The following is a 13,226-nucleotide window of genomic DNA, read 5'->3' as shown; positions in this document are numbered from 1 at the left end:
TCTAGTGCCTTTCTAGTCTTCCGACCTCTCATAGCGCTTTTGCACTACAACTTACCCACTGGTGGCTGAGGCTACCACACAAGGTGCCACCTGCTACTCAGTTTTAGACATTCACAATTTAGGCTTCAGTATCTTACCCAAGGATACTTTGTCATGTGACATGGAGGAGCAGGTGATCTAACTGCTGATCTTCCGATTAGTGGACGACCAGCTCTACCTCTCGAGCCACAGCTGCCCCAGAGACAGGAAATACTATTCAGCAGTTACCTGACTTCATAACATCTGAAACAATCTTCAGTTGTAGTATCTGTTTGTAGGATCCTGGACTCATTGTCCAAGTCCGTTTCTACTGCACAGCTCACTTGTGGTGTGCCACAGGGTGCAATTTTAGAGCATCTGTTGTTTTTAGTTTACATGCTTGTCCTTGTGGAAAACATGAGATAAATATAATGTTTGATTGTTTGTTTTTTCATGCTGACGACACTCAACTGTATGTGATGACTTTGAGCTTATAAAAAGAAAATAAAGTATATATAAAAAATACAGGAGCACTTATTTGTCATGTATGTAAAGTTGTCGTCTGCAGCATCTTTAGATTTGTTTTCACACTTTTGTTTCACTTTTCATCTGAACTGTGTGTTGAGCACGGAGCTGGAGTCAGGAATGCATAAAGACTGGAAACAGTGAGGAAACCTTTTTCAATAACCTTTACGAAATAACAAACAGTTTCTGTTTAAGTGCTTGTGGATGAATCATTCTGTTGCATTTAAGTATAAAAGAAAGGCAGATTTCACCTCAGTATCCTGACATGACTGTATGTCTTCACCTCAGGTTTAGATGTGCTGCTAATCGTAACTGGCCATAGCAAATAAATAGTGCAGAACATATAATAAAGCAGTAATTTCTTTACTTTATGGCGAAACACCCCAGGTGAAAACACAGTTGCTGTTTTTTTAACGCATGGGTCAGTTTTGAGATTTTGCGCTACTTTGCTTCAATAACATAAAATGGCCACAATGCAAATTTAAGATTATTTATGTTTAGATTTCTGATCTGGAGATGTATGCAAAAAGTGCAGATTTAATCAGATAATGCCTCATTTGTATTTAAAAATGAATTTTTCGAAAAATTCAAGACAATCTATTTTAGAAAATAATTGTCTTGAGGGTAAGTAATCAACTTAGGAAGCGCAAGGGTGATATCTGTTTTTTTTACCCTTGCGTCTTATTTTTGGTCTAAAATGTATGGAATTTTACGAGTCCTATCGTTAAAAGCGATCTCAAAGTGATTTTTTCTCACATGACAAGCATGAAACTCCAGATTCTTGTCTATATTCTGAAAGTTATTACAGAGAGGCTTGTTTATATATTATTCATAGCCTGATTTATAAAACATTTTGTTCCTAAAAACATGGCAAAAATTGATCTTTTTATGGCTGTTGGGTGATAAAATCATCTGGGTGATAAAAGAGACATCCAAAATATGACAACAAAATGAAGCAAAGATTTTGAACTAAGCTTTATCCAATGTTCAGATTTCTGTTCTGGAAATTAGCAAATTAGCACATATTTAATCAAATAATGCTTTATTTGCATATTTAAACAAAAAATAATAACTCTGAAATCTTTTTATTTGAAAAAGTATTGTTTTAAAATAAAAAGCTGATTACTGCAAGTTATCAACTGAAGAAGTTTAATGGTGATATCTGTCAGTTAAAACCTTAACCTGGGGTGTCTTCCTTTAACTGCTCCACAACCAAATAAAAAATAAGCTCCATGGGAAAAAGGGAAATGTCCATTAGTGAGAGTAAGGCTGCTGTTTATTTCTACAGAATTTACTCTGGTTTTTACTTAGTCTGGAGGCTTTTCCTATAAGCCCAGAGTTTTCTCTTTTTGTTGAATCTTACAGAGCAGAAGGTTTGCGGTTTTAGGGGGAGTTTAGCTGAACAGCAGGGTATTTATCCACCCAGTCCCTTCAGGACAGGTTGCCAGATTCTTTCAGTGAGCTCAGGTTTTTGGTTTTGTTTTCTTTGCAGGCACGATGGTACTGAACCTGACAACCTCACTGTGACAACGAGACACAAGGAAGCTGCACTGGTTCCAGCGTGCAACTCACTCTAAAACTGTCTGATATCCATCTTTTAATCTCACCCACTGAGAGAAAGAAAGAAAATCTTTAACAGCTCCTCTAAAGTTAACATCCTCTGAACAGTGCAGATACTATCAGTCTGTCGTAAATAAAAAATAAAGAATTAAACCGATTAGATCCATTCTGTTAAATAGATAAGTGATACATGTATAATAATGTAACTATAGACGTGAATAAAACCCAGTCATGTATTGCAGCAGGTCTAAATAAACGTCCTGCAGCTCTGCAGCTCCATCAGGAAATGGACTCTGACAGTATAAATCTTGGCGCAGCAACCTTGAATTAAGAAATGGACGTCGTGTTTGGAGTTTCTGGCACGCCGCTGCTGCATTAAGAAATGGACACCGGCTGCTTTGTTCAATTAAATTTCACCTTTAGCTGCTGCACTTCTTTACAAAGTCATGATGAGATTGTTTTTCATGGAAAAGGAGGCAGAAATGGTCGGAGAGCGAGCGGAGATATTAATGATTCTGTCAGCGTGTTATTGACTAAACGTTAAGAGTTTGGTTTCAAACTGCAGGTGGAACTCTGCTTTTACCTCTTAAAAAGAGAGAAACCTCTTCCTGGGTGTGGATAATGTTCATTTACTAATGAGAAAATCGTTTGAGTTTAATGTTTAAGTGAAAAGATTGAAACTCTTCGTCTTTATCCTTAAACACCTCTGAAACGAGCAGGTGGGACACGCTGACGAGGGAAATGAACAGTTTGTTACTCTAAGTGATGAGGCGCTACATGAAGCATACTAATTATTTAACATGGTGGACGTCTGGATTTGTTTTTTGTCTGTGATTTGATGACACATATTTTCACCAACTAATCAGAATTTAATAACATTAGAATCTAATGACTGTCGTTGTGTGACGAAAATGTGACATTATAAAGTCATACTGATCCACACAACAGCACAGAAACAGACCTGAGAGGTCACAGACAGGATACAAACATGTAGAAGAAATATGTAAATAAATAAATCAAAGTTAGGACAAGTGTGTATAAAAGTGTGAGAGAAGGAACCTATAAAATAAATACCAGGCAGTTGAAAATGAAGGAAAGTAGGGAAGAAGGAAGAATGGTGTATGTAGGAAAGAAGGTGTGTAGCTGGGAAGGAAGGAAGGATGGAAAAGAGGAAGGTAATAGATATGTAGGCTGGAAGATCCATGTATGTCAATAGAAGAATGGTAGGTAGAGAAGTTGGAAAGTAGAAGGTAGAAAGGAAGGAAAGTAGACAAGTAGACACGAGGTAGAAAGGTAGGTATCAAGAAATAAGTGTAGGTGTAGCTAGGGAAGGTAAGGAGGAAGGAAGGAAGGAATGAAGTGAGTAGGTAGGTATAAATAACAAAAAGGGATGTGGCAGTAGAGAGGTTGGAAGGAGGGAGATAGGAGGTTTTTGGAGGGACTAAGGACTGTTATATATAGAATGGTAAGACCGAAGGAAGGGAAGAAGGAAAGAGAAAAGGAAGGGCGGTAAGTTGATATGTTGTTAAGAAGAAATGAAGGTAGGAAGGTATCAAGAAATGTGGAAGGCAGATGTTAAGGTAAGTCACAAGGTAAAAAGGTAGGTATCAAGGCAGGAGTGTGGGTGTAGCTAGGAAAGAGAGGAGAAAGGAAGGGAAAAAGGAGGATAGTAGATATATTGGTTGGAAGATAGATGTATGTTAAGGCTCTAAGTACAGGTGGAAAGGTAGAAAGAAGAAAGGAAACGGGGTATAGTGGGTAAGTAGAAGGGAATCAAGGAAGATAAAGGCATGAAGGTAGATAGGAGGTTTGTGAAAAAGGACAGTAAACATATGTAGGACACATGGAAGAAAAGGTAGGAAGATAGAGAGGAAGAAAAGTAGGCAGATATAAAGGTAGCAAGGAAGGGGGAAAGGTAGCTGTAGGAAAGAAGGTAGGGACTAAGGACTGTTGTATGTAGGATTGTAAAAAGGGAGGAAGGAAAGAGACAGGGAAGAGAGGAAAGACACATGGAAGGAGGGTAGGTAGATAGGTTGGTAAGAAGAAATGATGGTAGAAATGCACAGGACAGGTGTAAGAGAGGAAGGTTGGTAGGACTGAAGAACCAAAGGTAGGAAGGTATCTTTGTTGATAGGAATATAAGAAGGTAGGAAGGTATTAAGAAAGGAGTGTGGGTGTAGCTAGGAGGGAAGGATGGAAGGATATGGGATGGTATTAATGAAGTAAGGAAGGTAAAGGTAGAAAGGTAGGAGTGAATAAATGAAGGTAGTTAGAAAGATGGAGAGGTAGGAATTAAGGGAAGGAGGAAGGTAGGTAGCTATGTATCTAGGTGATAAGAAGGAAGAAGGGTGATGAAGAAGAGAAGGTAGCACCACAGGGAGATGGGAAGATGGGAAAGAAAGAAGGAGAGTTGATAGGAAAAGAAGAAGGTAGGACGGTTGGGAGGTAGTCAGAAAGGAGTATGGGTGTAGCTAGGAGGCAAGGGATAGAGGACACTGGAGGGTATAAATAAAGTAAGGGAGATACAGGAAGGTAGAAAGGCTGGAGAGTGGGAAGGAGGTAGGAATGAATAAATGAAGGAAGTAGGGTGAATAGTTAGGAAGGTAGAAAGGTAGGAAACAAGAAAAGGTGGTAGGTAAACAGTTACATAGCTATGACGGAAGAAGGGGAAGCAGGACCATAGGGAGACAGGGAGGGAGGAAAGAAAGAAGGAAAGAAGATAGGTAGTAAGTCAGTGTTGGATGGTAGGAAGGAGGTAGTAAATCAGGAGGGTAGAGGGATAGAAAGAAAGGCAGGCAGATAGGTAGGAATGAAAGAGAGAAAGAAGAAAGGTAGGTAGGGAGAAGAAGAAACAAAGGAAAAGGACGAACGTATCTGGGCTGAAAGGAAAGTAAAAAGGTAGGAAGCTAGGTAGGCATCAAGAAGAAGCGTGGCAGTATCTAGGAGGGAAGGAAAGAAGGAAATGGGATGGTATAAATGAAGTACGGAAGACGCAGGTAGGAAGGTGGAGGAATAGGAAATAAAGGAAGAGGTAGAAAGGTAGCTATGTAGCATGGTGGAAGGAAGGAAGAGGGGAAGGTAGGACCACAGGGAGACAGGAAGGTGGGAAAGAAAGAAGGGAAGTAGGAAAGTAGGTAGGTAGAGAGGAAGGTAGGAAAGAAGAAACAAAGGAGGAAAGGTACCTGGGTCGATAGGAAGGTAAAAAGGTGGGAAGGTCGGTAGGTATTGACACATGAATGTGGGTGTTGCTAGGAGGGAAGGGTAGAAATACAGTAAGGGAGATTTAGGAAAGAGGAAAGGTAAGAGAGTAGGAAAGAGAAAGGGAGAAATAAATGAATGAGGATGGATAGTTAAGAAGGTGGAGAGGTAGGTAAAGAGGAAAGGGGTTAAGTAGGTTAAGCAGAAAATAAGGAGGGAAGATAAGGAAGACTGTAAGGTAGGGCTACAGGGAGATGGAAAGGTGGGAAAGAAAGAAGAAAGTAGTAAGGTAAGGAAGGTAGGGAAGAAGGGAGGGTGGTTTAGGAGAAGATACAGGTAGAATATACTGAAGATTTCAGTTGCTTTAAATTGAATCTACACATTTCATCCAGCTGATAAAACAAGCTGTAGCTGAGCTGAGCTGCAGGTCTGAAGAGACGAGCTGTGATCAATAATCTTCAAAGCGTTTATGAATTAAAAAACAACCCAAACACTGAAACCGAAATCTCTCCGAATCCCAAATAGAAGCTTTTTTTTTTTTAAAACAGCTGCAGAACTGTTGTTTTATTTCTCCTGTATTTTCTTTAATATCATTCAAACCAGATGAAAACATTATTCCAGATATCCCTGAGAGAATATTTGAGCACAAAAATGCAGAAAGTCTTTGTAATAAACTGTTCCCTCTGCTGAAGCTCAACAAATCAGCCGATCCTCCGCTGGATAAAAACTCTTTGCAGCAGCTGAAGAATCAGATGCTGCAGCAGCAGAGAGTCAATAAAACCTGCTGAGGAAATTAAACATGGCTGACCCTGTGTTTAATGAAGCACAACAAAGCTTTTATTGCTGCAGTCCACATGTATGAATCACTCTGCTATTTCTCAACTCTAAAGTTTTCAGATAACGAACAGTGAAACGACCTTTATTGATCTATTTCTTGTCCAGCTCTTTATGGCTCTTTTGAACCTTGTTGATCTTGACAGAGATGAATTGAGGCAGGTGTGACAATTTAATTTATTAAAAAAAAAAAAAAAAAAAAAGATCCAGAAGATTTTTTCCCAAAAGCAAACACAAAGGTCACTTGTAACTCAATTCCATGTTCAGTTCACGGTTGGAAACAGAAAGAAAAAATAAAAAGAGACAACCAAGGACACAAAAGTCACTGGGTTGTCAACTGCTCACAATGAAAAGATGGAATTTTGTTTGGCTGCAGCTTCAGTCCAGCTTTAAGGACCCTCCTCTGTTCACTGAAAGGGTCATTTCACACAAATTCCATAAAGAAAACATTGTTCCACTTCAGGAAGTTCACTCTTGAACTTTAAGATAAATTGAAACGCCAACATCAAAATGTCCACAAGGCTGAATACGATTAGAGGAGAAATAAGGGAACAAATTAACAACACAGTCCCAACCTAAGGTCCACTTATTAGGTTTTTATGGAGCATTCAATCTATGAAGCTTAAAGTACTGGACACATTAAAATGTTGATGTGACGATAGAATTAGATGAAAAGTCAGGGGATCACCAAAGTTATTACAACTCATCCTGAGGGGAACACCAATGATGAACCTCATTTATTTCAATCCATCCAATAGTTTTCTGAAGTTTCAGAATCACTCAAATGTTGGCACTAGAGATAAAGTCAGGGGAGCAAGTTGGTAGGATTCATCCTCTGGGGGTCATGAATGTCTAAACCAAATTTCTTATCAATAAATCTGATGGTTGTTGAGATATTTCAGAGCCGAGCTGCTGGTGTTGCGATGAAGAATGTTTGTTGAGCAAAGATATCCACTGGAGGTGCAGCGATCCCTCTATCTAGATCGATATATCAATTCAGTGATCAATGATCCAATATCATCGTTGCAAAGTGAGAACATCAATTCACATCATCTAGAGGCTACGCCTTTATTTTGAAATTCTGTGTCAAGTCAAATAGTAGGTAGATGGCAAGCAGCTGAGAGAAAGATGACGCGGCTAATGTTGTTTACTGAGGAATAAATCAGCCGTGACTTCCTGAAAGATTCCTAAACCCAACCACGTACGTGTGTTGGCTTAACTTAACTATATGCGTTTGTCGTTTATTTTGAAAGAGACTGTATGCAAACTGTACATTTCCTGTGAAAACAGAAGTGTATTTTGAAAACAGACAATGCATGTAACAGGCTGAAGTTGACACGGCGCCCCAGAACGTCAACAACCAACACACCCAGGGTACCTTGGTACGCTGTATCTCCAAGTGGAAAGTCCATGACCAAACGTCGATTTGTGACGAGGTCAGAGTGAGAATGCACATAACTGATGAGTGAACATTGGCATCACTTGGAAATGGTGAGATGCAGAATTGTCAAATATGGACAAGACTCCTGGGGATAATAAGCCAGACGCTGTGGATACCTTTTAGGGCTCCAGCAGTGCCCTCCATTCTCAGTTAGTATTTAATATTATATTACATGTTCACATGAACTTTAACAAAAATCAATAACAGAACCGTTTCTGACTTTAACGTCTGTTCCACAACTGCTAACTTCACTTGCCTACACATGCCAATCTGCACACACTGTCCTTTTAATGATGTCCATTGGAAACTTTGCAGTTTGTTGACAGTAGAAACGTGATGAAGAATCTTGTGCCAAAGTCTACAAAAAGTTATTCACAGTTCAGGCTATAGAAAGTCCAAGGTTAAAGAAAAGAATACTTTTAGTGTCACATCCTTTTCTTTTAATCCACCTGTGTGAAATCAGCTCTCTGCTGCAGGCGTCTCTCTCATCCTCTCTGTCTTTCTCCTCCTTCAACAGGCCAGTAAAGTCAAAAAGCCAACAACACAAGTTTTAAAGAGTAATAACTGTGGCCTGAGGCTGGTGTGGAGGTTCAGACCTTCAGCTCTGGAGCCGCTGACCTGAGATCAGATCCCAGTGAGGAGATCTCAGCCTTCCTACCTCCCGTAACCTCCCAGCTTGCTCTCTGAAAGCAGCCAAATCGCTGCCTCCTCTCCTGCTCGGGGAAATAAACTCAGCTGAGTATTTGCGCCATTGCCTCGGCTCACAGCCGCTGAACGCTCCAATTACAGGAAGCATAAATCTCAGGGAGAGGAAATTGCAGAAGGACAGGAGGGAGGAGAGGGAAGTGGAGAGCATATCGCAGCGCCGGCTCCCTGGTGTAACGGGTAATAAGAGCAGAGCGCCGGGCAGTGCCTCCTGGGAAATCAGGCCACTGCCCCTGCAGATGGAGTTGACCGCCACCACCACCACTGCTGCTGTGGTGTTACTGTAAGTTTCCCCAACACATTTCTCAAGAGTGGGATGAGAACATAGACCCTGACTGGCCTGCAGGGATGTTTGAATCCAGAGAGTCTGCTGGCTGTTTGATGAGAAATATGCTAACCCGTTAGCGCTTTGTTTCTGCCTCAGCGTGGCTCTGATATATGACTGCTGGTCATCCAGCTGTGGAACATTGAATCTGTAGGTTTTAGGAAATAAACTCTGCCTCATGACAATATCCCTCTCACACTGTATGTCTGGGTGCTTTCAGGCGTTCACTATATGGCCAAAAGTGTGTAGACACCTCCGTCCACATATTTTTGTGTACTTTCATTTGTGTGTATTTTTTAACTGATTTCCAATGAAGTAAATCCTAAAGACAGAATGAGTATGGTTTTCCTTAACAATAATGTATTGCCTCACAAAAGTAATCCCTCTTAATCATCTCCTACAAAAAGAAATGTGTGGTGGTTAGGGCTGGGTATCTGTGCTCAAAACCTTTAAGGTGTTGACTTGGTGAAAAAAACACAGTACCAACTAGTATTGACACGTCTCCAGTCAAATGATACTGATCATGGGCCGACCTGAGTCCCTGCCAGATCAGCAACTTTCTGTAGCTGCTGTCTCCAGGGCCACTCCCCTTTTGTCAGTTCAACATCTGCCTGATTAGCACAAGCTAACACAGTAGCAGCAGCTAACATCCAACGGTTCCAAAAACCTCCAACGGCTCCACTCTGACGTTATACCCATTAATAATCATTAGCTAATGTTAGCCATGTGAAGCTAACAGCTAGCCCTGTCACTATGTGTGTGCTGCCGGGCAAACTCTCACAACTGTTCCCAGCGTTGGGCTCACACTCCTGCAGCAGCAGCGACAACCCACACAGTCTGTGGTGTGTCGACATCACGTATGTGTCTAACAGAGTTGGCAATTCAGCGTGCCGAGATGCCACCCACACCCTGAAAAGTATGGCTACACAGCACGCCACTCCATTCACATTATGGGTATTGAATGAAGAACTCTGTTCTCATCTTTATCACTTTAAGGGTACTGGAACTGGCACTGGCATCATAATTCTTTAAACGACACCCAGCCCTCGTGGTGGTGTGTAAATTTGCGGAGACCATGCCCTCTGCCTGTTTCCTCTTTTATTTTGTTTTGTTGGGGATGTTTCTGGACGTTAGCGTGTGGGCACTGGGTGTGGAGCCCCCAGCTACAGAGTGCAGAATGTGAAGCCTAGACTCTGTAAAAACACACGCATCCAAGAGGAAGCTAAAATGTCAGGAACCAAAAATGCAAATATAGTGAGGCTAAACAGCAAGTGGTCAAAGCTTGTTCTGCAATGACAGTGAACAGACAAATCCTACTCATTCTGCCTTTAATGTTCCAGCATACAATGATATTTGAGGTACGAGACAGTCTCTGTTGTGATTGTTGTTGCGATCACAGCAAGTAAGAATTTTGTCCAATCACTGCAACTTTACAGCAAATTTGACGATTCAAAATGGGTAAAATCTAATTTCATTGTAGAGCTGCACGCAGCATACTGATTCTCTCAGCCCCTTCTGCTCTCTGTTTATCATGAGACTACTGCTGCAGGACTGGAGTAACACACAGTGACAGGGCTAACTGTTAGTTATTAACAGGTTTAACAAGTCAAGCCATGTCTATGTCTATGTGAGATTAACGGCTCGGTGTCGGATGTTAACCGCTGCTGCAGGGCTTCTGCCCAAGTGCCAAAATATGACAAGTAGTGACGAGATCACGTTGTGCTGTGTTAGGTTGAGCTCACTGGGCAGAGAGAACAGAAGGAGGAGATGGTCCTTCAGTAATGCTTCTAACATCAGCAACAATCAGTTGTTGTTGCCCCCTCCCCCGACACTCACAGATAGATTCTAATTCTGTGGGAAACCCTGAATACTCAAAATAATGTGCTCCAAATCTGAGACAGCGTCACAAGTATTTTCACAATTTCACCTGCCAACACAATGTCAGTGCAGAGAAACGCCTAGAAACATCAAGACATGCACTGCATGTTTTTTTATAGAAAAGCTGCTGTGAGCTCACAGTCCTGGTGAAACTGATCAGAGCTCTTCCACCTTCATGTCAACAGTTTGTGTTTGTGTCTTCACTGTAAACAGCTGAAGCTGTTTTCTGTCTCCAGCTGTGAGTACGGAGAGGCGATGATGAAAACTGTCTCAGTGATCTTTAAATGCAGACAGATGAAGCTGAGGCCTCGGACTACCTGTTGTTGAAGGATTTATTGTCAGACTTTCTCCTGGACTAAAAGGTTCACTAAGTGAAATTAAACTAATCCTCATTTCAGTCCCTCCTGACACCTCTGAAGGACCTCCAGCAGGTCCCTGGACTCCCGTTTGGGAACCACTCAGCTTTGGGAGGATTTTAACGGCTCTCATCCACGGCTCCTAATTAAAATTGATCTGCGGTTGATTAACCGGCTCGTTCTGTGAAATCAATGTGACTGATGACGTTCTTCAGAGTTCAGAGGAAAAATTGAGGACGAGCGCTCAGCGTTTGATGTTCAGTCAATTAAAAAATATAATGACAGTGAACTTAACGCTGCAGCATGGCCGACTCTGAGGGTGTAATTAAAAATATTAGTGAGGCACTTACAGTCACATTATAGACCAATCAGCTGGTCTTATCCTGAGTGAGCTGCAATGAAGCTGCACAGTTTAAATTATTACTTCAACCATCAGTCTGTCTGCTCAGTGCGTCTGAAAATACTTTAAATGATGCAGTTTATTTTCTAAAAAATGATAACCGGTTTTCCCTCTCATAATTTACACACCTTCAGCACAATCACTGCACGCCACTTAAAAATTAAACCATCTCTTATGTTCTAGCTCAGGAAAAAAAAGTTGAACACATTTTAATTATTTTCAAGTTTCATACAGTACCTGCATGTCCACAAATTTAAACACAGACTAGCACAACAGAGATGTCAGATAGGTCCGACCACAGTGTTTAATTACATAACTTTAAATGTTATGCTCAGGGCTGAAAATGACAGCAGAAATAGACAAGTGTGCTGAATTTATAAATGTCTGCAATTAAAATCAATTGCCAGTTGTCTACCAGTTGTTGTTGTTGACGCAACGCCACGTGATTCAGTCTGCAAAAGTTTACAGATCTCTCAGATTGCTGCAGAACTAAATGAAGTTGCGGAGGACCCCAGCATTAGAAATGTGGTAATTGTACATAATCCGATTAATTCAGAAAGAGATGTTTTAAAGTATTATTTTCTAAATATCTTGCACAGCCAAACCAAATTAATTTCACCTCTACAGTTTTTGGCTGGAAGCAGAGGTCGTGTCTGCATGCACTAGTTGAATTTGGCTATATGAAGTACCAACACATCCGATCATAGTCCACATAGGCATCTGTACTTCTGTTCTTATTTACAATTTACAGAAACAGTTTGACTCGTATAAAAGCATTGTATGTTGTTGTCACTTTTTACATGTATGTATATACACATCTGTTTTTCCCACCTACTTGTATGTACGGTCAGAGTTAAATGTTTTTCTTTAGCTATCTTTGTTCAGCTTTGTTGTCTTTGTTTTTAGCCGTACAATGGGCCTCACTCACCAACTGTTCTTAAGAAGAAATGTCTTCTTATAACCTTATTTAATAATTAATTAAATAATAATTAATAGAATTTCAGTTCTACAGGTGTACATTACAGGATCCATTAGGGATGCATGATATTGGATTTTTGCAGATATCAGATATGCCGATATATAAGAACTTATTTGGCCGATAACCGATACTGATACTGATATATCCACTCATTTCACCAGCTAATTTCAGTGATCATCAAGTCTCTCCTGTAGTGGAATTATCATCATATTATACACGTATACTCTTATCATGACGGCCCACCAGCAAACGGAGACAAATACCAAACTTTTCAATGTCTGTAATATTCATTCATTGTGCAACATAAGAAAAAGCATGTTGGCCGATTCTGAAAGCCAATATTATCATGCATCCACAGGATTCATATTACAACATTTTATAATTCCAGTGCATGTTTTTTTTTTTTTTTGCAGGCTCAGTACTTACAGTTGTGCTATTATAATACATTAAATCTGCGGTTTGCTGGTCGGGTGGTTGATTAACACTTATTTTTTGCATCCCATGCATTTGTTTTTGTTATTTTATTCCTGCCGCTACTAAATATGACGTTTGGTGTTAACTCTCTGCAGAAGCACCTCCACTTCAGAACAGAAGTGTTTTGTTATGTTTGTAATCCAGTCGTCCGCCCTCTTTAGACTTTTGGTTGGCCAAATTTTGAATTAATTCTCTTAACTTTTCTTCTTTTTCAATCCCTGTGTGTGCCCATGGTCCTGCACTCTCACACTTTCATGGGAACTTGCTAATTTGGCTCAAGTGACACGACTGTCGACTTACGAGGACAATGGAATCCATCTTACTATATAATGATGAAAACTCTGTGTGTGTGTCTGTTCCATGTTTTTCTCCTCACTGACTTGGTCAATCCATGTGAAATTTGGCACAGTGGTAGAGGGTCATGGGAGGATGCCAATGAAGCAATATTACATCAATTGGCCAAAGGGGGGCGCTATAGCAACTGATTGAAATTGCAAACTTTGAATGGGCATATCTCATGCCCCGTATGTCGT

At 40.5% G+C, this 13,226-nt stretch overlaps 1 protein-coding gene across 1 annotated transcript in view; it reads right to left on the bottom strand.

The window, feature by feature from the left end:
- The window catches only part of LOC126408807 (tomoregulin-1-like), a 128,473-nt gene that overhangs the window by 43,207 nt on the left and 72,040 nt on the right, over nucleotides 1-13,226 (bottom strand). The gene's annotated exons all lie outside the window — the stretch shown is intronic.

This window comes from Epinephelus moara, chromosome 21 (assembly GCF_006386435.1).
Source record: "Epinephelus moara isolate mb chromosome 21, YSFRI_EMoa_1.0, whole genome shotgun sequence".
NCBI lineage: Eukaryota > Metazoa > Chordata > Actinopteri > Perciformes > Serranidae > Epinephelus > Epinephelus moara.
Note: the sequence above shows the minus strand (reverse complement) of the source record. Positions and strands in the feature narration are given on the sequence as shown.